This window comes from Elephantulus edwardii, unplaced genomic scaffold, assembly GCF_000299155.1.
Source record: "Elephantulus edwardii isolate Elephantulus edwardi_28Jun2011 unplaced genomic scaffold, EleEdw1.0 scaffold00055, whole genome shotgun sequence".
Taxonomy (NCBI): Eukaryota; Metazoa; Chordata; class Mammalia; order Macroscelidea; family Macroscelididae; genus Elephantulus; species Elephantulus edwardii.
Genome location: NW_006399805.1, coordinates 7,824,979 through 7,840,117, shown reverse-complemented (window position 1 = coordinate 7,840,117; position 15,139 = coordinate 7,824,979). Strand labels below are relative to the sequence as shown.

Here is a 15,139-nt window from a genome sequence, read left to right as displayed (position 1 = left end):
TATTTAGTTAATAAAAATATTTATTAGCTGTCTGCTTTGGACCAATAAGGGTGTCTAATCGTGCTACATCATCCTGCTGTATGGAGGTGCGCACAAACTGGAACGCACACAGGACTTCTCTCCCCTAGGATTTCTGGCAGTCTGGTAGAGGCAGGGGTCACACTCTAATAGGAAGGAAATTTGATTAATTTTGTAAAAGAGATCTAAGGGGGCTTGAGAGTTCACCTACTATTCTTCATGAAGTCCTTAATTTAGCTCATGACACCTTGTCCATTTACCCAGCCAGCCCAGAGCAAGACAGCTACCCTAACCTTTATTTTTCACCACCTCTCATTTCCACCGGGCCACTTAATTCATTCACCTCCATTTTTAAAACTCTATGTTCTCTCTAAGCTCTTTTCCATCTACCTTGCCATGGCCAAGACCCTTATTGTTTCTTACTTGGACTTTTGAAACTGTCTCCTGTTTTCACTGTGGTCCTTGCTAACACCCAACTAGTAATCCTTGAGTAGATATGGACTCCCAATGCCATATAGACGAATTCTTTCCAGTTTTCCAGTAGCTGTGTTCATCTCACCAGTATTTAATACGGAGCAGAAACCCCACAATGATGAACTTTGTATGTCATTGTTTGAACTGTTTAGTTAGAACCAACTCATAGCTGATCCTCCAACAGCTTCTCAGATGCTGTAAGTCATATGGGAGGAGACTGCTCATCTTTACCTCACAGAGCAGCTGTAGATTGGACCACATCTTTGGGTTGGCAGCACAACTCCTTACCACTAACTCACCAGAGGTCTCTTGCCTCCATTCTCCCAGATTATCCCCTACAGATAATATGACTAAATATTCCATCTGTGTAATCAGCCTTCCCTCAATCTTGGTGTCCTTATTTAGAAAAGGGTCTTACCTGTTTCCCTCACATGACTGCTGTGAGCGCAAATGGAGAAAGATCTTGGGCTTCTTCAGAATAATAAAATCAGTGAGACATAAGGCAGACAGATTGACAGAGATATAGATAGATAGATAGATAGATAGATAGATAGATAGATAGATAGATAGATAGATAGATAGATAGATAATGGATGGATGGATATGGATGGAGGAAGGATGGATGGATGGATGGATGGATGGATGGATGGATGGATGGATGGATGGATGGATGTACGGACAGATGGGTGGGTGAATGGATGGACAGGTAGATAGATGGATAAGTGGACGGTAGAAATTATGAAGTACAAAATCTGTAGGTTGGGATTTAGGTTAGTGGTATCTGCTGACTTGTGTTCCCAGTTTTACAGGGAGGACAAGAAGAGAATGAAGTTGAGTCCATCTTACAATCTTAAGACAAACCCCACCCTTAGGAAGGCCAGTTTCAGTTGTTGTATTGATTGTTTTATATTAGATTACATTTGGAAGATCATGACATTATGAAATACCAATTAATCCAGTGTTTGGAAAAACCACTAGAAACCACAGATAGCCAAGCTGATGCCCAATATTAACCATCAGCGTGTTTGAAGCCATTTCCTAGTTTTTTTTAAAGAAACTTAAGCTTGGTGTTGTTCTCCTTGGCATCCAGGCAGTGAAAGAGGAGATCGGGCTTCCCACCCATGTCTGATCAACTTTTCCATCCTCTGTGTGGAAAGGTGGAGGATGAGCAGAGGAAGACTTCCCCTTCACGGGTGTCACGAAGTATTACCTTTACCCTGCACACCTTTTAGATAAGGATGAAGAGGGTAAAATGTATCATTCCCAGTTTAACAAGTAGTGTCAGAGGAAAGAATGAACTCATGATCAGATGTGTGGTCACATAAAGCGGTGGCTCATGGCACAAGTAAAACGTGTAGTGTTTCTATTTATATAGTAGAGTGTCAGGCTCATTGAGAGGAAGGCTGTAATTTATTGAGTGCTTCTTATACGATAGGCATTGAGCTAAAGTGCTTCTTCTACATGATTTCATTTCCTCTTTTATAAGTAGCATTATATTTAGGTGAATCTTCCCTCGTCTTACAACTGGGGACACAGACTCAGAGTACTTTAAGGTCCCACAGTGATTAAAGTGGTTGAATTCATTTTCAAACCCCGGTCCAACTCCCAAACTTGTTCCTTCTCCACCATATCCAGGGAGAAGATAGGCATGACCTTCGGCACTGAAACGAAGGGATGGAACGATAGAGAAAGTATTTTCCTTACCTAGAACCAGAGTTTATTTTCTGCTTCATAAGTGGTTTCTTTTTAATGACAAAACAAAACAAAAAGGAACTTCTCCCCCTCCTGAAATGGGTCCTTCCCCACAGAAAAGGCAAATAGCAGTACCACGTTCCCTAGTAATTAGTTAACTGAGTGAAACCGAAACTTCCAGGAAACCTGCCACCACAAATCCCAGTAGAAGCATCGTGCTTTCGAGCCACATCTGGAGCTGGAGCGCTGCTCCTGTCAGGAGATAAGCATGGCAGTGATTGATGGCCCAGCCGTGGGAGTTCCCCTGCAATTAGTGCCTGTCACTTCATCCCCAAACTGCTCCTGGGCCCACCCTACCAGGCTGCCTCTCTGTGCTGTGCTCCTGTCTTCAGTCCCATCATCTCAGCCTCCTCACTTAGCAGCTTCTCTTTGCCCCTTTTACCCTCAGTCAGCAGTTTTGAATGGAAGAGCCAGTAATCTGCTGGATTCCCCAGAACTCCTAAAGCAGCACCTCTTCTGTTCTGTCCCCTAGACCTCTCAGCAGTAGTGGCAAGGGTGGTGGTGTTTTTATTACAATAGTAATGGTAGGCAGAGGGTATCTGAAGACAAAATGGGCCAAATCACGGTGTAAATGCCCAGGGGTGAGGCATAGAGGCAGCAGTACCAAGCAATATGCTGTCCAAAGAAACATAACCTGTCTATCCCAAAGCTCTTATGTGATGCGTTTCGAGATGTTTCTTTGCTAACATCTTGCTGCCTTTGGTTCGGAATCAGGATGGCACTCTGTTGAGTTTCCAAAATTATGGAAATCTGAACAGGAGGAGGCTGTCCTTTTCTTATGGAGCAGCTTATGGATTTGAACTGTCAACCTTTTAGTGTACAGCCCGACACAGAAAGCACTACACCGCCACAGTGTCGTCAAATCAACTGTGATCCGCAGCAACGCTGTGAACAAGATCTGAACATGACTATTCTGTGCCATCACCACCATCTCAGATCTACTTGAGCTCTTTACACTTGCCTCCCCTTTGAAATAATTAGACCAGCCTCTATTGGCAAAAATATATTCATCACAGTCAACTTCACTGACAGCATGTGCCACTTTTAAATCATGGAAAAGATTTGAGCCTTTTCTTATCCTCAAGTAAAGCTAAGTAAGAACCATATACACCTGTTCACCTACAAATTCCAATTAAAAACTTAACAACACGGGTAGGAATTAATGTCATTCATAACCCAGGGACTACCTGCATTCAAGTTATATTTTTATGATTCATCTCTGTGGTCGTGGGCCGTTTTCATATCATGTGTTGTTGTTTGTTGTTGTTGATTGACTTCAAGTCGAGCACAACTCACAGTGACCCCATGAGCAAAAGGCTTGAATCTCTTCTACAACTATCAACATTTATCAAAGTTCATAGAGTTTCTGGAAGCATGTTATTTAGGAAGTGGATGACGCTCCTGCTTGCAACTCATTTCATATGAATAGATAACCATTTATTTTTCTCTTCTACTGCTTCTGTATCCTTATGTATACTTCAGGGTTTTGTCTGCTAATTTCACAAAATAACACACAGACAGCATTTTTTATAACTCCAGATGTCCATGTGCAAGAATCTCTCTAGGGTTTAAAACTGACCGTGACCCAACTAGTTGGTTGGTTGGTTGGTCATACACATGGTTAGCTTAAGCAATGATGGGCTGTTTTCCAAGAGATCATTCTTGTTTGTACACCCAGCTGTAACAGATCAATCTCTTGAGAACAGTGTTTCCTAAGTTCATGAAATAACAGTTTGTCTGCACCTTTCACTCTTGAAAATCAGTTGTGCTACATATAAAATCAAGTCTGATGTTCTATCTTTGACACTATAAGCCACTTCTAACTTACATCAGAGGTTGTTAGTCTCAAGATGGTATGATTTTATTTTTATAGTAAAAGTTCTCCCCCTATTTTTTAGCCTGGATAATCAAAAGATACTTTCCTTTTCTGTAATAACTAGTGCTTTTTGGGAAGGAGGGTGACCCACAGGTACTTTTGAAAGTTTAATATTGTCATGAAAATGAGGGACTGTTGGTATATCTGTTTTGTTTTGTTTTTTTAATTTAGTTTCTTTTTCATTTCAATGAACATCTACAGAGATTTTGGAATTCCATTATCTGTTTTTTACTTTTGTTTGTGAACTTCAGGACCATTTTATTGAATTAAGCATTTATATTTGTTTTATTCTTTGGCTTGGTTTTATTTTCTTCTATAGGAACACATTTTTTGTTTGTTGTATCTTCATTACCTTTCTTCAGTATTTCTCATTCTGTCTTAAATACTTTTATCTCCCTTTTCTTGTTAATTTCTAACATATATTCCGTGTTCATTATAATTTCCTTTTAACTTAAGATTTTCTTATCTTTCTTTCTCATTCTTTATAAAGTCACTTCATTTGTCAGTTTTTCTAATTGTGTTTCATGTGATTCATTTGTGTCAAGCTATAGTGGTCTAGTGGTAGGAAGATATGCTACTAATCCAAAGGTTTGCATTTCAAGTCTACCAGCTGCTCCTTGGGAAAAAGATGGGCTGTCTTCCTTTTGCAGTTTACTGCCTCTGAAAACTCCCTGGCGGGTCCACTTTGAGTTGGTTCTGACTCGGTAGTACATGATAACAATAGCTGGTTCAAAGTTGTATATCAGAGTTGAATTTTTTTCCATTTTTTTTTCCTGGATAAAGTCTTTTACTGTAGAAATGTAAGTCTAATTCTTAGTCCTTTTTACTTCTAATAATAGCGAAATAAGGGAACTCTGGTGGTGAAGTCCAAAGGGAGTTGTGCTGCTAACTTAATGGTGACATCTCTCTGGTGGTTCAAATCCTCCCGCTGCTCCTCAGGAGAAAAATAAGGACTCTTCTCCCTGTGATTTACAGCCTCAGAAAACCCACTGGAGAGTTTGCTTTGACTCTACAACAATGAGTTTGAGGGAATTTTGGGAGGCTTTTTTTTTTTTGGTGGGCTTTTATGTCAAAGTTTGTCTATTGATATTTTACACTGGATTCTTTTGGTCTCTGAATTTTAAAAGGAGAAATATTTTAGAATATTCTAACAACATTCTGTTATTGGTTGATATAATGTTAAAAATATGATTGCTTGTTTTCTGAGATTTTTCTGGTCTGGACCTCTGTCTTGGTTACCTAATGTTGTACTCTAGCAGAAACACCACAAATTGATGACTTGAACAGAAGTATATTTGTCACAATTTAGGAGGCACAGAGCCCACATTTACAGTGTCAGCTCTGCGGGAAACCTTTCTTTCTCTGTCAGCTCTTCAGGAAGCTCTTTGTCTCTCAAGCTGGTTTCTTGGAGATCTTGTGATTTAGTAACAGTCTTCCCCACCTCTACTTTTCACTTCTGCTTGTTTAATCTATGTCTCAGAGATGACTAAAAACAAACCCTTCCCTAGTCTTGTCTAACTCATGTAATAAAGACAACGCTTTCCCAAATGGAGTGCAAACTCATGCCTACAACTCAGAATTTATAATACCTATTTGTGTGGGCGAGAGTAGGACTCAACCCAAATCCATAAAATTATTTTTCTCACTTTTACCATGACCTTTCTTTTTCCTTTTTCTATATTCCGTTCCATGTGTATTCCACTCCCACCAGTTTATCCTCCATTTGAGTCCTATCTGAAAAGGGAGTTCTGAATGATCGAGTTTAAGAATTCATGGAGTCTGCAATGCTCTAGACCCTTTCATCTCTGCTTGGACTCTTGCATTCATCTGCAACTTGAATAGAAAAGCTGTGACAGTTTTTGTAGTTTTTCTCAAATTGGCCCATGGTACTTTTAGGTGAGTCTCTGTGGCTATTTTGAGATTTCCTGTTCTTAGTTCCAATAGATGTCCTATTGCTGCCTCTGCTTTCCTGCATAGCTGTGATAGAATACAGGTCATGAATTCTGTGACTATTGGTAGACTGTCCCAAGCCACTCACATTGTTCAAGTCTGTAAAAATACCTTATCATCTGAGTTCAGTTTAATTTGACCATAGGGTTCCCCCCCCCATCATCTATTTTCTCTGCACCTTTTTATGTGAAGATTCAGAAATATTCAAAAGATCTGGTTCACTTTGATCATTATATTCCCATTTTTCTTGAATTTAAATATTTTTGTTTTAGAATCCAGTATTTTGGCTATTTAAATTGTTATGGAAATTCAGTGTGTCTTGGCTCTCAAAAAAGTCTATATTCATTTGTTTTTGTTCATATTAAAAACCCCAACATATAATGAGTATTTTTTAAATTACTGTCATATTTTCATAAAACTGGAAAGCCTTTTTTAGACACTAAAATTAGAAGTCATATTGAAGGGCAAGATTGTAGGGTAAGCAGAAGAGAGGGAGACCCTCAACCAGATGAACTGACATAGTGGCTGCATCAGTGAGCTCCAGTATGTTGGACAGGCACACGGACGGCAAAGCTTCATCTCACGTATATTGGGCATGTTGCTAGGAGAGGCAATTCCTTAAAAAGGAATATGTTGGTAGGAACAGTTAAGGGTCAGTGGAGGAGAGTGCGACCCTCGATCGGATGGATTGACACAGTGATAGCCACCGTGGGTTCTAATGTGTCAGAGACGATGAGGATGGCACAGGATAGGACAGGGTTCCGATCTGTTGTTTCCAGGGTCACTATGAGTTGTATTCGACTTGATGACACCTGACAACAACAACTACAACAACTATATGTATAAAGACTCTATTTCCAAATGAGGTCACATTCACAGGTTGCAGGATACAGCATTATCTTTTGAGGGACACAAATGTGGAGATTAAGGAACATTAAAAATGGCTGCTACAGCCTCTATCACCATCTCATTGCTATGAAATTTTTAATTGAGTAAGAATTGATAATTACAAGCAAACTTTCCTTTTCTTTTTGTTTTCACATATCAGTGAACCGTACTCTTGACACAGAAGAACAATTTAAAGCTATTATATTTTCAGTCCACTTTCCCTACCCTCCAGATGTCCATAATTAAAGATTCAGAGATACGAATGCCTGTCAATAAGCACTTTTCCTTTTATTTGCTGTTTTACTTGAGCAAAAGTGTACAAGTCATACTGATTTCCATTCACTTACTCATATATATTTTGCCTTATAACATCAATTACAATTGATTAATTAATTACATGTAAATTAATTACATGTCTTGTCAAGTCCTTATTTAATATTGTCTTTCTCGTCACCCAATCTCATCTATTAATTTTATTCTTGCAAGTAGAATTCTTGGACAATAGCAACTCTTTTGGGATCTAGCACAAGTAGGAAAACAATTTTTACGACCAGAAGAATCGAGTGAAAGAAGAAGGTTAGATGTTTCCCTTTTGAGCTCCTGTACTCTGTTGGGAAAACGTGCTGAATGAACTTGGTGGAAGGTACAGATGGAAAAGTTGGCAGATGTTCAGATGTCTTGGTAGGAAGTATACAATCTTGGCCCCTGCAGTAGAACACTTTGCAATGACCTAGAACCATCAAATGAAATGTTCCTAGAGTGGTCCTATTTAGCCCAGTTCCAATTCCTTGCTCAGAATCCCCCACTGGCTTATTAATTAGATTCCAACTTTTTAGCCCTGCTTTTGAGGCTCTTTCCTCACGGAGTCGGTGAATGTTGCCATGGTGAATTATTTATACTCTCCCACTTGTGGGCCCCTTTCCAGGCCCCATATCCCTTGTATTCACTCAGCCATATGGTTCAAATCACCTCCTACCGTCTCTCTGGCAGCCCACCTTCATTGTCTTTCATTCAGGTCCCCACACAGAGCTCATCAATTCCCGTGTCTTGGAGCCACCTCCATAGACTTTGAGGACAAACAATGATGAATTTTCCTGACAACTCCAATGTCCATGATTTCTCCTTCCCTATTCACTGATGGTTTTTTTGAATGTATTCCAAATGTTTTTCCTCGTTGCTGGCACTGACCTTCCTATTTAACTCTCAAGTCAATGAATAGAGACGTTGCCCGATTCTTTGCTGTACCCTGGCACAGAACTGGTTCTCTATACACAAGTTTTACTGTTAAAATTGCTGTGGTATGTGGTGTTGGCAAACAGAAACTTTGAAGACACATTTTTAAATCCCTTCATAGACTCATTACTATTGTTCCCTGTTGTATAAGGTAGGTCAGCCCTGGCCCTTCCCCAAATGGATTCAGTTACTAATGGGCTGAAAAGATGGCCTTTTGAGGGGGTCTCACTGGGTGCTCCCCAAAGACTGTGTGAAAGGAAAGGAATAAAAATGATAGTGTACTTTCCCTTGACTAATCTTCTTTTCAAAATCCTAGGAAAACAAATAAGCCATTGCTAATTTAAAAAACAAGTTAGATGAGACACAGGAAAAATGAAACTGAAAACCTTGTACTTTGCAAAATCAGAGTGCTCTAACTTCAGTATCCCAGCTCTGACTGTGCTCTCATTTCTGAATCCCACCATTGATGGTAACGCTATAATCCCTTTGCTACATTTCATCCCTATGGGATACTTTCTTGGTGATAATTATCTTTTGAAACTTGATTATAGCTTTGTATGTAGGGGGTAAGAAGAATTGTACCCTTGCTCCTAAGATCCCTCTGCAACCTTGCTTTTAATTTGCTTTTTGGACTCAGAGAATATTTACTTTAACATGTTTAAAATATTACAAACTGAGAAAATAAAGGAAGGAAAGAAAGGACATATTTTTTTTAAGCCAGAGTCAGAAATAGTCATTTATTTTCTCTTTCTTGATTCTAAGGTATGACTGCTACTCTGCATACCATGATACTGAAGTGAAATTTAAAACTAGCATTTTTCGAAAATGTAATATTTATTTTTTTGTGTGTTTCCAACTAATATCTGTCCCATGTTGATAGGGGGAAGATGTAAAATTAGTGTTTTATTATAATTTAATAACAAAGACAAATTACATTGCCTGCTTTTACATTTATAAGTGGAATAGATTCTTGGAATTTTTTTTATTATGCATTTAACTGTGTGTGCGCATTTTGCTGGCATATATCTATAAAAGTGACCTTTGCTGTCTTAACTTCTCCTTCGCTTTGCTGTTGATCCAATGAGGTATGCTTTGGCTAATTCAGTTCTTCTCAGTTTTAAAGAGGGCCTTTCGCTCACAGAGTGGTCAGTTGGCTGCCAGGGACTGATAAGGTACTTACTGTGCATCCTGGTGACCGGCTGACCTGTAAACCCTTAATCTTCCTGAACTCTAGAACACACGCTTCTGGACTTTTGCCCGGCCTTCAACACCATCTCCCATGCAGTCTTGAAGCTGGGCTAAAACCAATAACCATCCATCATGCCTAGGCCATGTCAGATCTGCGTGCAGCTCTCACAGAATGAAATATGAGCACGTTCTTCCAGCTCAAGTTGTTTTAGTGGTCCTGAAGGACAAGGGGAACATACGTCAGCTGGATTCAAGGAGGCTGGTCCCATGTGGATCAGTGAAGAAAGAGACAAGGCTGTAACCAGTATGCTTCCCCCACGGCCTCTGTAAAAGTTATCAGGGCTCGTCCTCATCACCCCTTTTCTACTCTGCCCCTTCCTCCCATCTTCAAGCCTAACGTGAATCTGATTGATTCATTCACCCACTTCTCTTCCTCTCTCAGGATCATAATTTTATCATCCAAATGCCAGGAAAGCAAAATTAAACAAAGTGTGTCAATCTAAATGAAATTCTCTCCCCATTCTGGTGATGAAAGACCTTCCTAGAATACAAGATTTATTTCCCTCCTTTTTAATCTTTTACATTACTTAAGCAATTTATAATAAGCTAAGAATTTGACTATGTATTATGTCATTTGAATGTTAGGAAGGAGAAAGAATGTTATGGTGCACTGTTTTCCAGGCTAATGAATTTTGTTTTTGTTGTTGTTGTTGATTGCCTTTGAGTTGAGCATGACTCATACCAACCCTATGAACAAAAGGCCGGAAACCCCTCTACAACATTTATCAAAGTTCGTAGAGTTTCTGGAGGCAAGTTGTTTAGGAAGTGGATGCCACTCCTACTTCCAAACCTGTCATAGTATATTACTGTTTTTATGTGCTATTGAGTTGCCTGTGATGTGTAGTTTCCCTCTGTACAGCAGTTCTGAACCCCTCCCTGTCCTGAGCCAGTCCCACTAACTCTGACACACCAATTTCCACTGCCCCAGTTACTGTATCAATCCAACTCATCTGGATCTCCCTCTCCTGCACTGTCAGTCCACCCTTCTGAGCATGATGTCCTTCTCCAAGGACTGATCTGTCCTGGCCATGTGCCCAAAGTAAGTCAGGCGGAGCTTCAAAATCCTAGCCTCCAAGGAAAGACTTGGTTTCACCCTCTCCAAGACAACCCTGTTTGCTTTCTTTGCAGTCCATGGTATGTTTAAGACTCTTCTTCAGCATCACAACTCGAAGGCATCTCTTCTTCTTCTGTCATCCTTAGTCATTGGCCAACTCTCTGGAGCATAACAAGTAATTGAGAAGACTAGGGCCTGGATTAGGCGCATCTCTGTATCTAGACTGACATCGTTGCTCTTCAGCACTCTGGAGAGGTCCATGACAGCAGACTTTCCCAATGCTGTTCATCTTTTGATTTCCTGACTGCTGGTGTTATGAGTGTTGATTGTGGATCCAAGTAAGCTATGATTATTGACAACCTCAATCTCTTCTCCATCTAATAGGACGCCACCAGTTGGCCTACTGGTGAGATTCTTTATCTTCTTGATATTGAGCTTCAGTAAATATAAAAATTCACTCTGTTAGTGAAACACTTAGAAATAATGGAACAAAAAAATTTATTATTGTTGTTGTTGTTGGCTGCCCTCAAGTTAAGAATGACTCATAGCCACCCTGTCAGCAAAAGATCTGAACCCTGTTCTGTCCTGCGCCATCCTCACACTTCTTGACACACAAGAGTCCATTGCAGCAGTTCCCGGATCAGTCCAACTGGTTGAGGGTCTTCCTCTCCTTTGCTGAACCTCCATCCTTCCCAGGATCATGTCCTTCTCCAAGGAATAGCCCTTCCTAGCAACATGCCCAAAGTGTATGAGGTAAAACCTTATCATTCCTGCCTCCAAAGAGCACTCCAGCTGTACCCTTTCCAAGACATATCTGTTTATTCTCTTAGCCGTCCATGGGATATTCAGTGTTCTTCTCCAACACCACAGCTCAAAGACATCAATTATTTTCCTGTCATCCTTATTCATTGTCCAGCTCTTGGATGCAAAGCAAATAATCAAGAAAACTGATTCAGGTGTACCTGAGACCTCAAACTCACATCATTACTCCTCAATAATTCGAAGAGGTCCTTAACTGCAGATTTTCCTAGTGTAATGGTTACTATGAGCTGTGTGTGACTAGATGACATTCAACAACAACATCTAAAAAGGCATTTGGTCACCAATATGGAGCTGGAATCCAGGTTGGGAAGTTGTCTGGAGCAGCCAGATTCTATAGAGGTTTATTTCTGGTTCTAGTGAGGATTGTTGTTGTTATGTGTCGTCAAGCACTTGCAACTCGTAGCGACCCTATGTACAACAGCCCTAAACTCTGCTCTGTCCTATGCCAGTCACACTGTCTCTGACACACCCATCCCGATTACCCAAGTCACTGAATCAATCCACCTCATAGAGGGCCTTCCCCTCCTGTGCTGTCCCTCTACCCTCCCAAGCATGATGTCCTTCTCCAAGGACCGGTCTCTCCTCACAACATGTCCAAAATATGTTAGATGGAGCCTCGGTATAGCTCTAGTTTTGTCCATTTGCTATACAAAGGCAACTCGTGGTTGCTGTGATGCTGAACACTGTGACACTGATGTATCAAATGCGATAATGGTTACGCATAGCAGATAGTGTTTTATGGAGCTACCTCATTATAAACAAGCTTGGAAGAAGGAGTGGCATCCACTTCCAAAATAACTTGCCTCCAGAAACCCAATAAACTTGGAGAAATGATGAAAGTTATACAAGTGTTCAGGTCTTTCATTCATAGGGTCACTATGAGTTGTGTATGACTCGACAACAGTTAACAAAACAATGGCACGTCTCCTTATTTCCTGACTTGGTAACAGAAATAAATTTGGGCTTTTCTTAGAGGCTTTGAGGAAATCCTTGATTATTACCTTCATGGTGTTCCCCATTTCTGTTGACTTGATAACAATGTACAGTTGCCCCATTGGACAGAGAGAGCTCCCCATAGGGTTTCCAGGGTTGCTACATCTTCTTCCTGAAGATCATCCAGTGGATTTGAACCACTAACCTTTTGTTGCACAGTCAGACACTTTAACTATTATACCACAAGGGCTCCTTATTTCATCTAGAAATAGAACTTCCACATGTAAAAAAGTATTTAATCTAAAATAAGAAATGAAATTTCAGACAAAGAGTTGAGGCCTTTAAATTACTATCCTGATAAAGGATATTGAATACACCACGGTCTCCCAGGAGAACAACTAAATCTGTTCTGGAAGAAATAGAGCCAAAATGTTCTTTACATGGTAAAATTTTGTCTTCAGTACTTTGGACATGCTATCAGGAAGACACAGTCTCTGGAGGAAGACATCATGATTGAAGCAAACGGGAGAAAGACCCTCAACCTCAACAAAATGGCTCAACACAGTGACTGCAACAATGGGTTCGATTGTAGTATGATTGTGAGAGTGGCTCAGGACCCAGGACCATGCTATGAATTGGAATTGATTCTTCAACTCTTAATAACAAAACTGTGTTGACTCATACATCCATAGACGTTATTAAGATTGTTCTTGTCATTATGTGTCATTGAGTTACTTGCAACTCATAGTGTCCTTATATACAATAGCTGTGAACCCTACTTTATCCTGAACCGCCAACCTTATTGTCTCTGACACACCTACTCTCATTACCCCAGTCACTGAGTCAATCCATTTCATTGAGGGCCTTCCTCAATCTTGGCAATCCTGTCAATCCTGGCATTGGTTCCCCATAAGGATCACAGTTTTGCTCTTACCCAGATGGAGTTGCCATGAGTTGAAGTTGCCTGGAGAGCAACTAGCGAGTGTGTTGAGTGTGTAGAATTTCCAGGGGAACACGCAATGTGGATCGAAAAAGAGTAAGAAATGAAAACCAAAGCCCGAAGCCCTGTGTTTGTGCCTGAATTACAGAGCTGGGACTTGGTGAAACAAGAGAATGATTTTACAAGGACAGAGAATCAGATGGCCAGTTCTGGGAGACATCTGGCTCCAGCACTGTCTGCGGCAGTTCCAGGGGTGAATAAGAGAAGTGGATCAAACTACTTCTGAGGCTACACATCTTGGTCTCTGGGCAGTGGGAGGGTGTGACTTAGCCAGCAGGAATCCCTGAACAGAACTGTTGGGTTTTCTCTTCCGAAGAGGAAAACTCCATGCTTGTGATCCCATTAAAAGAATGGCTGAAGCAGATGGAAAGGCCTCATGTACAGCCATGCACTCGGTTAGTAGGAATTAATTAAATTTGTAGGAGCACTGGTGGCATAGTGGTTCAATGCTTGGCTTGAAACCAAGAGATAAGACGTTCAAAGCTACCAGGTATTCCCAGGGAGAAAGGTACAGTAATTTGCCTCCACTGAGATTACAGCCTTGCAAATCTTAGGAAGCAGTCTTCTTGGTCTATAGGGGCACTGTGAGTCACAGTCAGTTCAATGACAATGAGTTCAATTGAATTTGAGGAGTAATGAAGTCAGTAGAGAGATAAAAAAAACCAAAACACAAACCCCTATTTATCACTTTTGTTGGTGGTTATGTGCTCTAGAAGGGATTTGGCACGGCTGACATTAGAATATAATCCACTGTTGTATTTGGTGGGATGTCCCAAGCTGGTGCAAAATGTTGACACTCTCATTGGTAGCCAGCAGGTTGGGGGTCCAAGTCTACCCAAGGTTCCATGGAGGACAGGCCAGGAAATTTGCTTTTGAAAAGTCAGCCATTGGACACACAATGGAGCAGATTTCTGCCCTGACCCATAAGGGGTCTCCATGAGTGGGAATCTACTTGAACTGGACTTTTTCTAAAACACCTAATGTCTTTTCATAGGAACTGATGGAGACAGCTCTCACTGTGTGGTCTAGATGTTACGCCCTCCTCCTGAACCCCACACCTCCCTGTCAAAGTGCCTGTTGACTCTATTTTATTTTTATTTCCTACCATGTATCTACCACTCTATCATGAATACTTCTTCCCCTCCTCACCCATCCCTGGCAACCATTAAAGAATGTTTTGTTCCGTTTGTATACTCTCTCTTAGTTTTTTTATAAGAGAAAATTCATACAGTATTTATTCCTTTTGTGTCTGTGTTTTTTCACTCAGCGTGCTGTCCTCTAGGTTTGTTCATGTTATGTGGTGTTTCTCAAATTCTTCATTATTCTTTAAGTGCTCTGTTGGTATTCTGTTGTCTATATTTTCCACAATTTGTTTAACCTTCCAGCCATTGATGGATACGCAAGCTATTTCCATCTCTTTGCTATTGTAAATAATACTGCAGTGAACCTAAGCGTGCATGTATTTCTTTGTGTCCTAGCTCTTACAACTTTGGGATTCATGCTTAGTGATTCTACTGCTGGATTCAATGGTATTTTTACTCCCAGCTTTTGAAGGCGGTGCCATATTCTTTTCCACAGCTTTTAGATACAACTGGTGGGTAAATCTCAGTGATGGTGTGGGTCTCCAGGCCTTTCTGACACACATCTCATTGTTGTGGTGGTGGTTGTTATATACTGTCAGATCCAACTCAGAGCTGAGCCTCTTGCAGGTTTTCAGAGTCTGTATATTACACAGGAGGAGACTGCCCATATTTCACCCATGGAACAGCTGGTGTATTTGAATCACTTGCCTTTGGGTTGCCAGCACAACTCCTTACATTCAAGCGACCGGAGCTCCCTATTACTGTTGTCATTAGGTGCCATCAAGCTGAGAATGACTCATAGCGACCCT

At 40.6% G+C, this 15,139-nt stretch overlaps 1 protein-coding gene across 1 annotated transcript in view; it reads left to right on the top strand.

The window, feature by feature from the left end:
* DGKI (diacylglycerol kinase, iota) overlaps positions 1-15,139 on the top strand; it is a 341,252-nt gene that overhangs the window by 284,023 nt on the left and 42,090 nt on the right. The window lies entirely within an intron of this gene.